The 18,562-nt window shown below is 45.6% G+C and overlaps 1 protein-coding gene across 1 annotated transcript in view; it reads left to right on the top strand.

The window, feature by feature from the left end:
- The first annotated feature begins 862 nt into the window (after positions 1 to 862).
- The window catches only part of LOXL2 (lysyl oxidase like 2), a 377,239-nt gene continuing 359,539 nt past the window's right edge, over positions 863 to 18,562 (top strand). Inside the window, exon 1 of the mRNA XM_085633231.1 lies at positions 863 to 1,033. The gene's annotated coding sequence lies outside the window, so the exon portion shown is untranslated. The remainder of the gene's footprint in view (positions 1,034 to 18,562) is intronic.

Here is an 18,562-nt window from a genome sequence, read left to right as displayed (position 1 = left end):
CGACGTACCATGACACGGCCACATCACCCCCCACTTGAGAAACCTGCACTGGCTCCCCGTCAACAAGAGGATATCCTTCAAGCTCCTCATCCACGCACACAAAGCACTCCACAAGACCGGCCCAGCCTACCTCAACAGGCGGCTCTCCTTCTACATCCCCAACCGCCAGCTAGGCTCTGACAACCTCTCACTCACCACCGTCCCGCGCATCTGAAAAACAACCACCGGCGGGAGATCCTTCTCCCACCTCGCCACCAAGACATGGAGCACCCTTCCACTGAGTCTATGACAGACCCAAGACCTGCTGACCTGCTGACCTTCAGGAGGATACTATGACCTGGCTGTTCGATCAGTAGCACCCCCCCTCCCCCAGCGCCTTGAGACCCTGCGGGTATGTAGTGCGCTTTACAAATGATTGATTGATTGATTGATTGATTGATTGATTGATTGGTTGATTGATTGACAACAAGCCATATGTTCCTCGGAAATAAATGCACAGTCATCAGAATCACTACTTCATCAAGATTACGCACAATCCGGAGGATGCAAGCGCTTCAGGTAGTTGATTAATCGCTAAATAAATAATACAATACAGTCACAAACATACGTTAGTATCTTCTGACTGTAGTGCTCTTTGTAAAGCTTAGAAAGACTTAACTTCTCTCCCCAAAAGTACGTTTTCCAGCAGCCCCGGTCAGCCCCCCTCGCTGCCTCTGTTGACAGTGCGAGGGAAGGAATGCCGGCTCTCGGGTTACAACAAAGCCTGTGATATCAGCCCGCGCCGCCTGGAATGGCTCTCCCTGCCGGGGGTGTGCTCTGGGATGGGATGGGGGCGTTTCCTCAAAGGCTAGTGAAAGCTGCCGGGAGAAAGTCTGGACGAATTTCTGCAACAGGGTTCTTACATACCAGGAGCACCTTGGAGCATGCCGGTCCGGGAGCTCAGGACAAGGCAGGAAAGTGGACATTTCAAGCCCGGCAACTGAAAGCTGGAGAGAGGGACGAAAGTTGCAGAGTGACCGCGAGCCTGCTCAACGTAAGTGCACCATGGATAATTCAAAGCTTCGGAAGAAGCCATGTGGAATGGGGGTGCCTTCGTCGTCCTTCATTCAAAACCGTATTTTTAGGGGAGTGTTGCGATTGCTAAAGGCTTACGTGTTTTTTAAAAACGGCTTCTGAGTCTTTCACACTGCTATCGTAAAAATGAGTGTGAAACATTTTACAAGCAATACTTTATTTATAGTGCTTTTTCTTTCACGAGCTGGAACCTCGTAGCACTATAAATAGCACATGCTACTTTTACTCAAGGCACTAGCTAGAATTCGAACCTTTGACCTTCGGCTTTCACACACAGGCATGAGGAATGTTTGCATCAACCCACGGAGCTGTTTTAGCTGCTGGATTTCCAGATTCAGGTGAGAGCCATGGTAGCTTATTCAGTGACAGATGTGTGCAGTTTTGAAGATTCTCACTAAATCAAGAAACCAAAAGTGTCGCCCCTCCTTCCCTTCCCTCAAGAAGATACTTTATCCTCTGTTCTGAATGATAATATAAGTAAGTTAACAACTAAGGCTGTCGGAGATTTTATCGATCCCTATGTTTTTCTTTATTATACTTGGAGAGTTTGCGGAAGTGTGATTTAAAATTAAAGTGATATAGAAAGTTATATGTGTGACCGTAATTACGGTACATCTGTAGCCCAGAGGTCCGTTTAACCTGGAGTATAATTTAAAGTGTGTGTGTGCCCGCGCGCCTGCAACAAAATAGGCGCACCATTGCCCTGTGTGCTAAAAGCACCTGCCATTAGTGCCTAGAAAAAAGTCAGTTTGTAAAGTGTACTGTATAGGTGAACTTGACAACCTGGCAATCCGAATTCATTTTTTCTAGCACTACGGCACCTCAAGGCCCCGTGAATAGGGTGACAGACGGTTGCGTGACGCAAAATGATGCCCCCCCCCCCCCATGCAGAATGTGATGGGGGGGGAGCATAGAGCGTCCCCTATCTCACAGATATTGATTTATTATATTGGGGAATGGGGCCCCCTTGATGGGTTGGAGCCCCCGGTAGGATTGGGGCACTCTCTGCACAGCAGGGGCCTGCGTTTAACCTATCTACTGTGATATAAAGCACACGAAGAAACAAGACAGTTCACATTGTCAGCAGGAATGACAACGTGAAAATACACGCAGGAGAGGTATTCAGCGTGCCCGTGTTATTCAGTCAGCGTCAGGCGATGCTACGCACGCAGTCATATTTTATTTATTTTAGAGTTGTAATGTAGTGGCCGTTTTATATAGCGCCGCCAGACATTGAATGTCTTCTGGGCACTTGAATGATATAGGTTTTTGAACTACTTAAACGCACTCCATTTATTAGTCTCAGATTGAGACAAGACTAAGGAAGCCCTTCAGAGATTTGAGCATGCGATCGGAAGGTTGTATGGAGAAATTCACAGCAGGAACAATAACCCACTCAGGTACATATCCAGTTGATCACGCCTGCTAGAAAAGGCAAGACAGGTTATACTTTATGCAATCTGGAAAACATATCTAAAAAAAACCTCGAGTAAACTTCGATACTAGCTCCCTCCAGTGTTGTGTAATGTCTTCAAGATAAGAACGTTGCAAATATGGAGTTGTTCCCAGACTAAAAAGATGGGTCTATGTGGCGGTGAATTTACCTTTATGTTTTGTAAAGAGTTCAGCTGTCGCTTATTATTGCACGTACTATTTCAGTAGAAAAAATATGAACTACGGGGGCTGACAAGGAAGAAGCGCCTTTCATCCAATCTGTTAACGCGAGGCAGATGTTTGAAACGCGCGCAGAAGATGTTAAGTTCATGTCCTACCCAGGAGCGCGCGGGCAGTGGACGTGCACGCCAGGCTCTGCCTGCCTGCAGGGGAGGGGCGGGGCTGGGTGGACTGGGAGTCCCGGCGCAATCAATTAGGGCTCTTTCAAGTGGAGACCACTTGACCTGAACTGCAGACGCAGCATTTCTTCATGCCTCCATTACCTCCAGAAGCACCGCCACTTTCCGGCTTAGACGCAGCTCTGGTTGACCTTAGCCCTCATTTTAGAGCATAATAACTTGTACTTCAACTTTCTAAAAAGACAGGTTCCGAAGGGGCGCTCCTGATATATTTCAATGCCTTCCTCGTGTACAATGGAACCAGAAACCCACTGAAAAACGGTGGATCCGCTGGGCATTGTCACCATAGTTTTGCTAAAAGAAATATGTCCAAAATATGCCAAGAATTGCCACCATTGTAGACAGAGATGGTCCAAGGCTAACTGGCTCCTGGCTAAACATACTACGGGTCAGTGATGTGGTCAGCAGTGTGACAAGGACTGGACTATGACAGAGAACCAGGAAGTGACAGATACAGGTAGGGTCACAGGTATGGAGAGAGTGAACAGACGAGGAGGGTAATGGCGTCGATGTGAGTGACAGGGACAGTGATAGTGAAAGCGTTTGGGAGTATGACAGGGATGCAGTGGGTGATGAGGATGGGGCGGGGAACCGGGTCTAGAAGTGTCACAGTAATGTAGACGGTGAAAGGGGCTTGCAGTATGACAGGCAGTGGGAGTGTAACAGGCATGGCTAGGGTGCCAGGAATGTGAGTGTGGTTTCTGTGCGTGACAGGGTGGAGAAGTGACAGGGACTGAGGTCTTAACAGGGTGGAAAGAGTGACAGGGATTTCAAGAAAGACAGGGTCTGAAAATATGACAGAGACAGGGAGGGTGACGGGTTGGGAGTGTGGCCGAGCCTGGCAGCCTAGGAGGAACAGGAATGGAGACAGAAATAAAGAGCGCGACAGACCGGCAACAAGGCACTGGTGCATGTGATAGGGACGTGCAGCATGACAGGGGTCAGGAGTGTGACAGGGGTCAGGATGGTGACCTGGGATAGTACATTGACACGGATCGGGAGGGGGACATTATTATCACTCTCTGCTGCTCTTTGCCGGATCCCTGCATTTGTTGAATGCCACGCTTTACCTCAAAGATGGAAAACCTCCTGACCACACCCTTCGGTGATGGGCAGCCGGTGCCGAGATAGCCGGGACCCCAGCAATGCTAAATGTGGTACCAGTCCGACCTGCCTTCCCCTTCTCATTCACAACCCACCCACTTGAGCAGCTGTCCACCCACCCTCACACAGCTACCCCACCCATTTCTTTACTTGCCCACCCACACCTCTCTTACCATCTTACCTCATTAACCACCTACCTGCCTCCTACGTCCCAGTTCCCACTCCAGGCACTTGTCAGCTTCCAAACCTCTGCCACTGCCCACCTGCTTCCACATCAGTTACTACCCTGGCTCCTGCCCCAAACACACCCCTACCACACACATCATTGTCTGTCTGCCACACCATAGTCCACACCCCAGAGAATAACTGCCCACTCCACAGCTCTCACATATTCCCTAACACTTACCCCTTGCAACACTGACATCACCTCAACCACTATCTGCCTGCCCCACCTGCCACTACTTGCCTGCTTTGACCCACTGGCCCCTTTCACTACCCAGTGTCTCTTGCTGCTCTGCCCTTCAGCCACTACTTACCTACTTACCTGCTCCCACCTCTGTCACCATCTACCTGCTCCCACCTCAGTCTCTGATAACCTGCCTCCAAATACAACTGACCCATCATGAACTATCTGACCTCCAAAGCCCTTCCCACAATCCAGATACTACAAGCCCATCCCACATTCTTGTCATGACCCACCTGGTCCCACCCCCTGCCTCCCCTCAGTCACAATCCACCTGCACCCACCTTAGTCACTACCCACCTAACTAAAACCTTTCCCCATCCGTCACCACCAGCGTGACCGGCTTAATCCTGCCCCAAGCAGGGCCGTTTCTACCATTAGGCAAGACTAGGTGGCCGCCTAGGACGGCAAAAGGGGGATTTTTTTTTTATTTGAAATTAAAGAGCGAAAAAATGGAGCAAATTAAAAGTAAAATGAAATAGAAGAAGTAAAAGGGTGGGGGTGGCATTTTTCAATTCTCGCCTAGGGCCCAAGTCGCCTGCTACATCTTTGCTCCCCACTCTCCTGTCCCTACTCAGACTACAAGATACCTGCCCCTACATATTTAGCAAAACTGAAGAGAAAAAATGAGCCGCAGCCCTGCCAGGCCCAGACATACAGTGCAGCAGCACATGCTGCCCTCTTCTCCATGCCTGTGTTACCTTGGGTCCCAGATATGCCACCCATTTCCCATCTGCGACACCAACCCCAATCTCCCAGCAATCCACCACCTCGTTCTGCCTCCCTGAGATCATCAAGGTATCCGGAATGGACATCTCCCCGCCATACACCAAGTTCAACTTGTGTGTGCCTATTATATGAAAGCATATTTGCCTGCCTCCCTTCCTGAGCTTCTCTCTTGGTCTTGCAGCAGCCATTTGGCCCCAGAGACACTGCACCTTCTACACTCCAGTCTTCTCCTTACTGTAACACCCCACTCTCGCCTGCTGCCAGAACATGACCCTATTTGATCCCTGCACAGCACCCAAGAAGAAAGCATTGGCAAAGCCAAGAGGTCTCGCCCATAGGAGAGCTATTGACTTTGCCACTCGGATAGGGCAGTGGGGAGGGGAGAGGGGTGAATGGGAGGGAACAACACGATGGTAGGTGGGGGTAAAGAGCAGAAGGGCGAGTGTTAGTCAGTGAGATAGATAACAGTAGATGGCACCAAAAAAGTGAATGTGAAAAAATAAGCTTTTAAGTGGTTTTTTTCTGCAGTCTTGGCTCTACATTTTCTGAATCAATACAGCCAGCTCATGGCTCCAGCAAACCCCACACCTGCTCTTTTAAACCGCATACAAGCAGAAACCACGGCCGTGTTTACATGTGCTGTCATCGCTGCCTCTGGTGCCGAAAGAGGATGAGAGAAGGGAAAGTCGGTTGGTCAGTGGCAAATGAATCCTATTGTACTTGCAGCTGCAACCCTAGAAATGCTCGCATTCAGTCACAGAGTTTGCAGCGTGGTGGCTGGGAGCAACGCAGCTTCTCACTTGCACAGCACTTTGAAACTTATGGCTGCGTTAGGGTAAACTCTGACATTACAGGCAAAAAAAGGCAGTCACAGCGTCGGCTCTACAGGCTAAATGAAGCTCACCACAGGGTGGTCGCAGCACTCTGGGACGGAGCTCGCTGATGTACAGAGGATCTCTCGGTGCACACTGTGGGCGAGGGCAGGAGGACACAGTGATCAAGCACCGCGGTGGAGACACTGTGCGACAGGGCTGTGACTGAAGAAGTAGAGAACGGATGAAGTGTCATGTGATTACAGCATGGTCAGATCAAGTGGGAGGCGGAGAAGGGAGAGGGGTGGGGAGGAAGTGCAGTCGTATGATGCAAAAGCAGTGCTCTGTTGGTATGTGGGGGAGGAAGAAACGGTATGGGACAGAGATGACCTGCTGGCTCAACTGAGCCACTGATCAGAAAATATTACATACACACCAAGCAATCTATGTCATTATACCGCGTGAGGCTCAAAGGCAATGAACGGGTGGGCTGGGCTAGGGGCATGGGGCTGGCGTGGCTCCAGAGCAGGATGGCAGAGACTCTGACTCCCAGGTCTCCCCCTCCGATGGGAGCGCTGGCTCATGTGAAGCAGAAAATGACCTCTTACACAGGCAGCTTCCGGTTTTGACTTGCTCTTGGGGGCAGTCTGACAGATGAGCATTCGGCATGTTCTTGCGCATTCCTTAAGAGATACCTGAGCTCTCAAGTTTTTTTTATATCCGACCGTAGATAGCTGTTATTTTATGCTGATTTTTAGTGGTCTGGGGCGGTCGGAGAAGTACAGGAAAAGCAGCCAGGATCAAGCGACAGCAGGAGGAGGGTGTTTGGGGGACAAGAGAAGAACTAAGATAAGGACTTGATTTACAGCAGTTGGCTGAGCGCCTTCTGAAAGCCAAACAAGTAGTACCCAGGAGCGTCCCGCAGCACTGCAGAGGGAAGCCTGGACTGACATTGCACGCAGGGCTCCCTTGGAATACAGCTTGCAAATGTGGCGAGAAAACAGCAATATTTGAAGGCCTGTTTATACCATTATCCAAAGGTTCATCTTCCTGCATACAGAAGCTCAGAGCCACTGAATACATTAAGCCCTTGTGGGAATTGCTCATAGAGAAAGGGAAAAGTAGACCCTAAACAGATGCTATTATTGGGAAAGTGGAAGGGTACAAGTAATGCAGCAGTGCTCCATTGGAGTGAACAACCCACAAAAAGGAGGGACAAAACCAAGGAATTTTAAAGGACACTGAAACAAACAAATGAAAAATAATGGGAGGACTTGAAGCCCACAAAGTATATAAAACAGGTATTGAAGCTCGACCTAACAAACAACAGAATTGCACAGCATTTACCTAATACACAAGTAGTTCTTTTTCAAACTAGGAGTCACCAATGTGAGGACTGGAACCACTAATGCAATTAAAAGGCTTGCATTCTAATTTTAATGTATGTAATTTATATTTGTTTGAATTATCAACCGCACACCAGCCCACAGGCCAGGGCCTTACTGGAGAAGTCCATAAACTAAAAACAAACATTGGCAAATCCAATAGGTCGCACCTTTATAAGATGTTTTGGTTTTGTCAATGTTTTTTTTACATGTTGCACAGCAGCATGAGCTGCTGTGCAACATGGCTTAAAGTAAAGAAAAAAGCAATATGATGCTGTCATTGCTGGCCACTACATAGTGCTTTTATTTTCACTTTAAGATGCCTAATTGCACAAGAGCACACAATACCTTCGCCGCTTACACAATTACATGATTGGGAGGGTGGGTGAGGGTGGTGAGGGGTGTGCATGGGAGAAGAAACTGATGGGAAGGGTGGGTGGCAGAAGAAGAAACAGACAGTGACAGGTGGGTAATGGGGAGGAAGAACAGAATGTAGGGAGCAAAACAAGCAATAATGGACAATTGGAGGTGGCTATGGGGTAGGCAGGCAATTAAGAGAAAAGCAGTGATGGGGCTTAGGGAGGGAGATTTGTGGATGGGGCAACAGACAGGTGGAGAGGGGGACAAGCAGTGATGCGAGGGAGGTGGTGGTGGAACAGGGGAAGCAGCATCACATATGGGTAGGGAAAGGACAGTTGGAGGCTGCTACGGGGAAGGCAAGCAACAAAGGGAAAAGGAAAAGCAGAGACGGAGCCCGGGAGAAGGAATATGTGGACGGGACAAGCAACAGCAGGTGAAAGGGGATAAGCTGCGATGGGCAAGAGGTGGTAGTGAGACACAAGGCAAGCAGCAATGAATGTGGACGGGATGGAGGGGTGGGCAAACACAGCCTGTAAAACGATGTTCTTTGATGATGTGCTACCCTACAAAATAAAAAAAGTACCTCTGCAGGTACGCAGGCATAGACAGGAATCAGTACTGGATCCATGCTCCATGGCATGAAGATACACAAAACCCCAGGAGAAAGCCAGAGGTGAGGAGGAGGCACTGCCCAAAAAGAAACAAGGAATTAGAGCGACATGGGAGCCAACCAATGGTAAGTAAAGGTAAGTATTGGTGGGTTCTAAGACCATTGTAAGACTTTTGTTTTGTTAGAAAAGTTTTCACAAGCATAGTGCAAGCGCTGTCCAGTCGAAACCTAACAAGCCTAGGGGTGTGGGGGTTAGGAGGGTGGGTAGAGTTGCACCTTCCCCAACTCTATATTAAATCCCTTGTCTGTGTGAGAAAATGCCAGAGAGAAAAGAGTAAATGGGCAAATCATTGTGTGTGTATGTGTGTGTGTGTGTGTGAACCTGAGTGAGTTAATAGCCAGGGTGTGTCAGCGGGCGAGGGGGTAAATTGGGCAACTAGGTGTAATAGGTGAGAGTAAGCGGGGGTTTGTTGAGTGAGTGAATGTATGTGAGAATGAAAATGAGTGACCATGAGAATGTGTGAGTGATACGATTAAGCATCCGTGACTTAGAGCCAGATGTACAAAACATTTTTCCAATCGCAAACGGCCCTATTTGCAGAATTGTACTGTTTGTAACTGGAAAAATGCTATTTCAAATGTACAAAATGCAAAATGTGATTCTGTAACTTGCTACCAAATTGCATTTTGCATTTGCAATTCGGTATTTGGAAGGGGCATGTTTAGGGTGTCCCTTTCAAATACCCGAATCGGGATGGTATGTATTACTGCTTTGAGACCCAATTCAGGTCGCAAAGCAGTAATACTTTACCACCAGTTTAAAACTGGTGGTAACCAATTAGCAAATAGGAAGAGGTCCGCAAGAGACCCCTTCCCCTTTGAGAATGTAAATAATAATATTTTTTAAGAGCAGGCAATGGCCAACGGACCATTGTCTACTCTTGAAAAATGAATCTTCAAGGGTTAATTTTTTTCTATTTAAACGCATCCCATTTTTCTTTTAAGGAAAAAGGGCTGCATTAAAAAAAAAATTACGTTGTTTGAAAGCAATCACAGACATGGTCAGCTGACCTCAGCAGGCCAGCCTCCCTGTAAAGGCTGTGATTCCTAATGGGTCACAAACTACGACCTACCTCACTAATATTCATGAGGTAGGTCAATTTGTGACCCACAAGGAATCCCTAAATGAAACTCAATGAGTTTCATACATTAGGAATACCGATTTCTTAATTGCGATGCAGAGAGAATCGCATTTATGAAATCGGTATTCCTGATGTTTGTATATCTGGCCCTAAGTAAGGGAATACGTATGGGAGTAACTGTAAGGGTAAGAATATTTGAGTATTTTACATGAATGAATAAATGTGTAAGTGAATAGGGAAGTAGCTGAGTTTAAAGAGACCAGGTATGCGAGGGAATGTGTGAGTAATTGAGTGGATAGGCGAGTCAGTAAACAGGTGGATGAATCTGAAATTGTGTGAATGAATGAGTGTGAAGGTGCATGAGTGAGTATGTGAGACTGTAAGCAAGTGTGTGTGAATGCTTGTGCCAAAGAAAAACCATGTGAGTGATTGTATGAGTGAGTAAGTAGATGTCTGAGTAAATACTAATCGCAATTTGCAGTAAACTCTCCCACAGTTAATCTCAGAGACAAGTCTTAAAGCCCTTGATAGAAAAGTGGAAACCTTCTAATGACCCATTTTATTTCACTGTAGTTTTAAAGACCCTGTGTGACATGGCCCACTGCCAGGCTGTATTTCCCTATGTGATCGGTTTATCACCCAACATTGTCCGACAGAGTACTTTTCAGGAAGCCTGAGTTAAAAAAAAAACAACCTTTTCTTGTAAATATTTTGTGGTACATTTTGAGATACAAAGAAAATAGTCCTTTACATGAACTTTGTTTCTTCTCTGTTTCAGTCGTAATATACCCCGATGTCTGTTTCATGTACAATGTGTCTGTTCTTCAGAAAAACTTGGGAAGCACCCAAACATTGCATTTCTTTTGCTTTGAGCTCTAAAAGGAATAGGTATAAATACGTAGACATGCCCGTAGATGCTGGATGGAAACAGCACGTACAAAGTAGAAGTTGCTCAGGGCTAAGATATTAACCTCGCAGCTGTGTCACGGCCTCCCACGCTACCTACCACGCATGTCCTTACAATAATATTACCAACCTCGAAATTGTATAAATTATTTGGTTCACGAAGTAAAAAATTGATAGAAAACAAGAGGTCAGTGAGGCAAGAAATGTATACAACATAGTCCAATCTCAAAACAACAAACTAGATTACATTTCAGTTTTGGTCTTTGTAAGCACTAGAAGATGCCACATTGGGTGGTAGCGGGGACAGGTGCAAGGACTGTGCTTTCACAATTTGAGGTAAGGCACCTTGATTTGTGACGCCACCTAGCGGTAGCACCAGATTACTGCAAAAGCCTGAACACGTATTTTTCACCTTATGGGGAGCACTGTATGAAGCAAAACTCTATTCTTCCTGGAGTGTTCAACGTCTCCTGCCATTTCTAGACTGCACTGGTGAGCGCAACTGGGATCGATGATGACGATCCTCTGAGAGGCCACTTGGATTGGTTGACATGGAGTTATGTGGCTTACTTAGTAAATGTGCATGTTGCTTCCACGATGTATCCAAGTCACCTATATATAGTGAGCCCTTAGTGGAAATGCAGTGTCAATGGCTGCAGCAGCAACAGCATTGTGTGAGCTGTGACAGGCATACGCAGAGTCTGTTCATGTTGTGGAACAAGTCATAGTAACATTGTTACCATGAATCATTTTTGCATCCACACTCCAAATGGTAGGATTAGCAAAGAGTTTTCAGTGACTAGGTGTTGCTCTTCATTTAATCCAACTTTTACCTGAATTTCCAGGACTAAGTTACATCTTCTAATGGAAGACAGCTTTGTGAGTCTGGCCCACTATCAGAAGGCGAGCTGTATTGTCGCCATAGCAGCGGGTAATTTCTGCAGTTGTTGAGAGGTGGCAGAAACCATGTTACTGGACATTACTAGATATTTTACCACTTCATCACTGGCTGGTTCCAAATGACCTCCATTTTATCAGCTTCATATTGGTGACAGACAAAAGAGACCCTTCGTTGTTTAAGCCATTTAACTTTAAATGTCTAAAATATGAAGCGAGCTCTAAAAAGCAGACTAGCACTATACATGAAGCGGGTCGCGAGATTAGATGTACAGCTGTGGTAGCAGCAACGGGGGTGATTAATGGTTAGTTTATAAGAGTTGGATGATGAGATGGAAGATTTCTGCCTGGGGTGGGCACTGATTGCACGAATCTTGGGTTGGGGATTCCAGTTTATGGTTTTTAGTTTTTTTATGCATACAGAAAAATGTGTTCCATGAAGAGATTGGTCTTGGGTTTTTCACTACATTGCAAGTGGAATGTTTTAAATCTGATGTTAAAGGTGATTTCGTTTATTGATTAATTAACTTATTACCTTTATTTATAAAGCACCCAATTACCAAAAAGCTTCCTGCTAGAAGGGACCGGAGAACAAAACTGGAACTAAGGCCCATAAGCAGCCAACAACCAGGATGTTTGCTGCTTGCTGGAGGCAAGATTGTCCATTTGCATCGGAAGAAAGATGAGGAACCTTTGTGTCAGTGTCGTCACTCCTGAGCTCCTCACGGCCTCTGCTCCTTCTGAGCAGCATGTTCTTTGTGCAAGAACCCCTTGAGTGTCCCTCGTGAACAGTCAGTAAGCTCTCTCCATCGAAGTAGGATGCAGGCAGCCCTCTCTGTAAGTTCAGTGAGTTTTCTCCCAAACCACACCCCGCCAGTAGTAGTCAACACCCAGCCCTGCACCTCAAAGAAACCTTCTGGTTGCCATTGGGCAGGGACCACAGGCTTCTGGTCGTCAAGCCTTGGCAGACTGTTTGACTGGAGGTTTCTGGCTCCAGTTGCACAGTCATTGTGTTTTCAAGCTGTTCAGTTCTGTGGCCAGTTCTCCCCTTGTATTAATTCCACGCAGACTGTTCCTGCCACTGTCTGTATAACAAGTGTGACCTGGAATGCAGGGAGAGCTGTGAGTATCCTCTCAGGAGCAACCCAAAACATGAGCAAAATGGTGCTGCCCACTTAACCACCTGTTAATGTGTGGTATGAGCCTTTCATAGGGAGCAATGGGTCACTAAGGGGCAGGGGAACACCCTGGTTTCAAAGGGGCCCTCTGTCTCTTATTCATTTCAGTACCAACCCAATGTCTTACCTACTGAAACTGGTCCCTGGAAAGTTCTGAGGGAAACCTTGAAATATACATTTGATATCTGGTCTCTCCCTCCAAGACTCCCTCTAAGGTACCATACAAAGCATACCTGCTACACAATGGAACCCACTGAGGTTATAGCCACATGATATGTTTTGCACACCGCTTGCTTTCTTCACTCATAGGCAATGTACTGTCATGCACACACAAGATGCATTCCTCTTATAGAGGGAAAGAAATATGGTTATAGGCGAGTGGCAGAACAACTTCTGATGCTGGAGAGGCAAGTAGGCTGCACTCTCAGATCGGCAACACGAAAAAAGAGCATGACTTGCACTAAAATGATTTAAGTGTCATTGCTGTCAGTACTCTATAGCCGTGGAAGATAACAGAAGTCACTCTCCTAAGAAAGCAGGTGCCCTTGGAATGCCATCCACAAAGCCCCTGCTCTTGGTCTTCTCCCACATCACAGAGGCCCTCAGCACACACACATGATTATACTGTGTGCTGAGGTGGGGCATCAAAAATACTTTGGCTTGCTATGGGGACTTCAAGGCAGAGGCATACAGTCTCCCGGGCCATGCAACTGACCTTTATGTCTCAACACAACATGTGCAAATGAATTGGTAGGATAAGGAAATGTGTTGAAATAATGCTCTGAGTAAGTGCTGGGTTTGGGAGTCAAGGTGTACTCTGGCATCTATGGCAATAAGGAAACATTGCACACTGGGTCATGTGCTACAGATAGTGTCCAGGGATGCAGTGGGCTTATGCACCTGTTTTGTGTGCACCCAGGGCATTGTTGTATTACAGAAGGTGCTGCAGATGCATGTGTGGCTCCTTCTGTAAAACAGATAGCTCCAGTGCACATACAGAGCCGGTGCTATCTTAAGAGGGCGTTCCCAATTTGCATGTGTGCATGGTCCCATCCAAAAGAGAGAAACACTTTGCCTCTGTGCCTGTGCCATATTATGTACTCGGACTTAGAGTTGAAGGTGGTAGACAGTCAGCGTGTCCCTTGAAGGCAGCCCTCTGTTGGGGGAAATGGGGGTCTCATGCCCCCCCCCCCCCAAGAGATCCCTGTGCTGGTGAGGGCAGCCACTTACTGCCCCTGCTGGCAGGGGGATTTCTGTCCCTGCTTTGTAGTGCAGGTAGGTGCTGCCTCCACAGTGAAAGAAGGAGCGGATGCTTGAAGGAGCGGATGCTTAAAGCAGCCTGTCGGTCTTTCACTTACATACTACCCCCAAGGTAGCCTTTAGTTCCCTTCAGCCCTGGGCTGCAGTGCATCATTAGTAACAAGGTGCACTTGTCCTGTTTCCAATTTGAAGGCGCACCACGTCTCAAACAGGGGCAATGCACCCTATTTATAATAGTGTCCCAGGGCACTTCCAAAGCACCTCTCCATTGGGCCTGGTAAAAAAATGGTCACCCCAGTTCAACTCTGCAGGTGGCCACGACTAGAATGGGTTCAAAGGGTCATTTTGAGTCAAGGCAACTCATCCTGCTCTGAACAGAGTCCACTAACCTGCAGCAAGGCAGGAAAATGCAAAAGTGACAGATTGGCAGCCCAGCCCTGAACTCTAAAATCTAACATCTTCGAAAATATATATTCTCCCAGCTGGGCCCAACTCCCACTCAACACAACGCAAGGAAAATATCCTGATTATATCGATTTGGTTTGTAGTTTAAGGACAAATAGCCACACACATAGAAAAACAAATATCGGAATTGGAAAGCGTGAAACCTATACTGTAGTATAGTTACATTTGATTTCAACGGTGCCATTTCGATTGCAGTGCTAGACCGAGACCGCCGCATCCTGTGTTTTTACGTTAACATGCTCTGTTTTGTCTGGGCTGTTCTCAACAGCACTTTGGATGAAGTGTGCAGTGTTTCCACCTTCATCAGTATTGAAAGGTAAATGCAACATGTGACATTCATGAAATGCTGATAAAAAAATGGCCGTGCAGCTGGGCCTCCGCAGCCCACCCCGGCAGCATTGCCTCCGTGTTCTGTGTGAGGGAGAGAGAGTGAAGGCCTGAGGCAGACCTCGCGCAGGTGCACGCCGGGTCTTTCTCGCGAGCTGCACGTGCTCATTGCAAACTGCTGAAGCCAGCAGACATCGACACACGAATAAGAAGTCTGAGGACTCTAAATATGTGCAGTCCGGGTGTGAATGGGGGGAGGAGGAAATGGACCTAGCAGAGAAATTCACATTCCTCAAACGAGTAAAAGGTACAAGAGGAAAGAATGTTTCAGCAGCGCATGAGGTCACGGTAGGAGACCGGAGGGCACCGCGAGGGGCAGAATTAACAAAAGAAAACATTCCAATATCCGGCGAGTAGTGAACTGACGAAAAAGCCCTCCAGCCTTCTGCCCACCCCTACGAATCAGTGACGCAGACTGTAGAACCAATGATTTGAAATAAAGCTTGGGTAGCCTACAGCTGTAGGAGGGGTTAGTGTTCAGAGAGTTGAACTTCAACGATAAAAACCAATGTTGTGTGCGCCTATATATAGATAAATACGACGATTCCCAAAAGAAGAAGTGAGGGGCACTTGGAAGTGGTATAAAGTGCTCAATGCTTTGTTTGGATAACAGCAGTGTAGTGTGTTTAAGCACCACCTTCAAATAACTATAACTTGTGCACCCCCCTACACAGCGTTGTGAACCCGCTAGCCACACCACATTAAACTATTACTCACCACTATACCATGCACAGTGTTTTACAAATTATGTAATTTAAGATGTCATAAGTGCTGCTATGATTTTAAATAGTATAACTGATGTAACATGGAAGTGTATGAGCAGTGCATAGTAAAGGCATGAGTTACAGTTAATGTAGTGTGGCTAGTGAATTGACAACACTGTATAAGGAGTGTGCGGATTATAGTATTTTGAAGGTGGTGCATAAGTTATAAATTTAAGGTATAACTATGACTTTAGAATTTCTAATGCTTGTGTAGTTTGTGTTTGGATTGTATAGAAAAAATTAAATATAGTTTTCCTGAGTATAACTAAGCTTTAACCTTTATTTTTTTCATTGAATTGCAATAGTTTGTTTTTTAATTTAAAAAAGTGTGTCAAATCATAGAGTGGAGTGTGTCCGAGTGGAGTGTCATTAAGAAAAGTGTCATAAACTGCAGTGGAGGACAGTGTCATAGAGTGTAGTTTCGTACAGTGGAGTGTTGTAAAGGCATACAGTTGAGTGGTGTAGAGTCAAGTGGCGTAGAGTGAAATGGCAGATAGTGGAGTGGCATACAGTAGTGTGGAGTGGGTAGAGCAGAATGGCGTAGAGTGGAGCGGCATAGAGTGGAGTGGCATAGAGTGTAATAGCGTACGGTAAAGTGGCATAGAGTGACATAGAGTCGACTGGTAGAGTGGAGTGGCATAGAGTGGAGTGGCATAGAGTGGAGTGGCATAGAGTGGAGTGGCATAGAGCAGAGAGGCATAGAATGGAATACAATAGAGTGGAGTGGCTTAGAGAGCCGTAGAGTTGAGTGGCCTACAGTGGAATGGTTGTTGAGTTAAATGGCATAGAGTAGGGCATTGTACAGTGGAATTGCGTAGAGTGGAGAGGCGTGGAGTGGAGCAGCATGCAGTAGAGTGGCATAGAGCAGAGTGGCATATGGTGGAATAGTGAAAGTGGAGTGGAACATATTGGAGTGGCACAGATGAGAGTGGCGCAGATAGGAGTGGAATAAAATGGAGTGGCATAGAGTGGAATGACAAAGAGTGGAATGGCGTAGAGTGGAGTGGCATAGAGTAGTATACTGTAGAGTGAAGTGGCATAGAGTAGAGTGGCATAGAGTGGAATAGTATATGGCATAGCATGGAGTTGCGTAGAGTGGCATACAGTAGAGTGGTGTAGAGTGAAGTGGCACAGAGTGAAATAGCGTAGAGTGTAGTGGCATACAGTGCAGTGGAGAACAGTGCAGTACAGTGGCATAGAGTGGAGTGATGTAGAGTGGAGTGGCTTAGAGTGGGGTGGCATAGGGTGGAGTGGCATAGAGTAGAGTGGCATAGATTGGAGTGGAATGGCTTAGAGTGGAAGAGCGTAGAGTGGAGTGAAGTGGACTGTGTTAGAGTGCAGTGTTGTAGAGTGGAGTGGAGTGTCATAGAGTTCAGTGGCATGTTATAGAGTGGAGTGGCATGTGATAGAGTGATGTGGTATGGAGTGTGATAGAGAGGAGTGGACTGTCATAGAGTGGAGTGGCGTACAGTGGAGTGGAGTTTCGTGTCATGTGGTTGAATGTAGTTTAAAGAGACCTAGCGCGAAAATGGCTGAACCAATACAAATTGTATTGTGTATAGATTATGGGGTGGAAAGGGTCTTTTTTGGTAGTGCATCTAATATAAGCCACAAAAACATATTTAAATATTGGGTTGCGGTGTACACCGCAGTACACCGCAATGTGAAAACAATATATGATTGGGTAATGAAATCCTTAGAAAATTAAAAGGTAGCCATATTGTTTAGACCATATTTAGTCTGCCTTTTGGATTTCAAATGGAAATATAGTTTATTACTGTATTATAAGGGCATAGGCAGAAATGAAACAGTTTAGGTAAGTATGTAAAGGTAAGGAAAAGTAGTTTCATTACTTGATGTATTTAAAAAAGTGTATGGAGCACAGTGCTAGTACCTAAAAAGTACTGCTGTAGTTACAGAAAAAAAGACACTATAGTACACCATACCTGTGAGTAAAGTATAGTTCAGTGTTGTTAATGTTTTTTCAAATGAAATATTTCTTTAAAAAATGCAAGTACCTCAGTACTTTCTAGGTATACCCGGTTATCCATAAACTCTATTTAAGAAATTAAATATGAAAAAACACTGTAGTGCACTATATTTGTGTAATATAGTGTAGTACAGTGTACTTTAAAAAAATATATTTTATGTTGTTTAAAAAAGTTTAAGTGCCGCATTACTGTCTAGGTAGGACATGGTACTCCATAAACTTTTTTAAAAATGTAGAAACTAATAAAATCACTTTTCTCTACCTTTGCATACTTACCTAAAGTGCCTCAGTTCTTTCTATGCACTTATAAATCACTAGTGTGCTATATTTTAGCTTCTAACACACAACGAAGACAAAGTCTGGGCTAAACAACATGGCTGCATTTTACTTTTGTAAAGGCAATCGTGCGCCAATCATATACTGCGTTGCCATGGTATACAGTGAATTTACTGCAGTATATAGTGGCCCAATATATCACTACATTGTAGTGCCTTATAACTTTAAATGTACTTATTTACATTGAGTATCTATACTACAATCTATATTCCTGCCAATTTTAATAGATATCCAAATGGACGTTGTGCTGCTGCATCTAAGTAGTCTAGGGAAAATGCATTGGTGGAAAAACCGGTTTTGGGACCCCCCCTTTTTTCTTTGCATCCCCATAACAAATCAACATTTGCCAATGTGCAACAAAGACTAGGTCTTCAGAGTTTTGTAAAATGGTGGCAAAGTTATTAGTGAGCAAAATCCGAGGAACTCCTATCTCTGGGAATCCTAGCTATAACTACAGAGTGACTGGTTAACGATATATATATATATATATAGATATATAGATATATATATATAAAACATTGTATCCAAAAAGGAAATTCCGCTCGCACTCGCGGATGCGTGTAATAATTCAAGTCAATTTAAATTGCTCCAGCAATCTTCATTTTAAAGCGTGCCAGCAACCCAAAACAACCTTTTTATTCTTTTTAGCTTAGGGCCATGACGCGTTTCGGCAGGATCCCCTGCCTTGATCACATACGGAGATATTTCACAGAAACGCTTTTAAAGTAAAAGTGCCCACCATCACATCACTTAATAGACATAAACAAAATACTCTGCTGATTTTTTCACGAATCGCAACATACGACAAAAATGCATTTAACCCCTTCAGTGCCATGCCCTTTCCCCA

Source organism: Triturus cristatus, chromosome 11, assembly GCF_964204655.1.
Source record: "Triturus cristatus chromosome 11, aTriCri1.1, whole genome shotgun sequence".
NCBI classification, from domain to species: domain Eukaryota; kingdom Metazoa; phylum Chordata; class Amphibia; order Caudata; family Salamandridae; genus Triturus; species Triturus cristatus.
The sequence above is the reverse complement of the archived record's forward strand: the minus strand, read 5'-3'. Positions and strand labels throughout refer to the sequence as shown.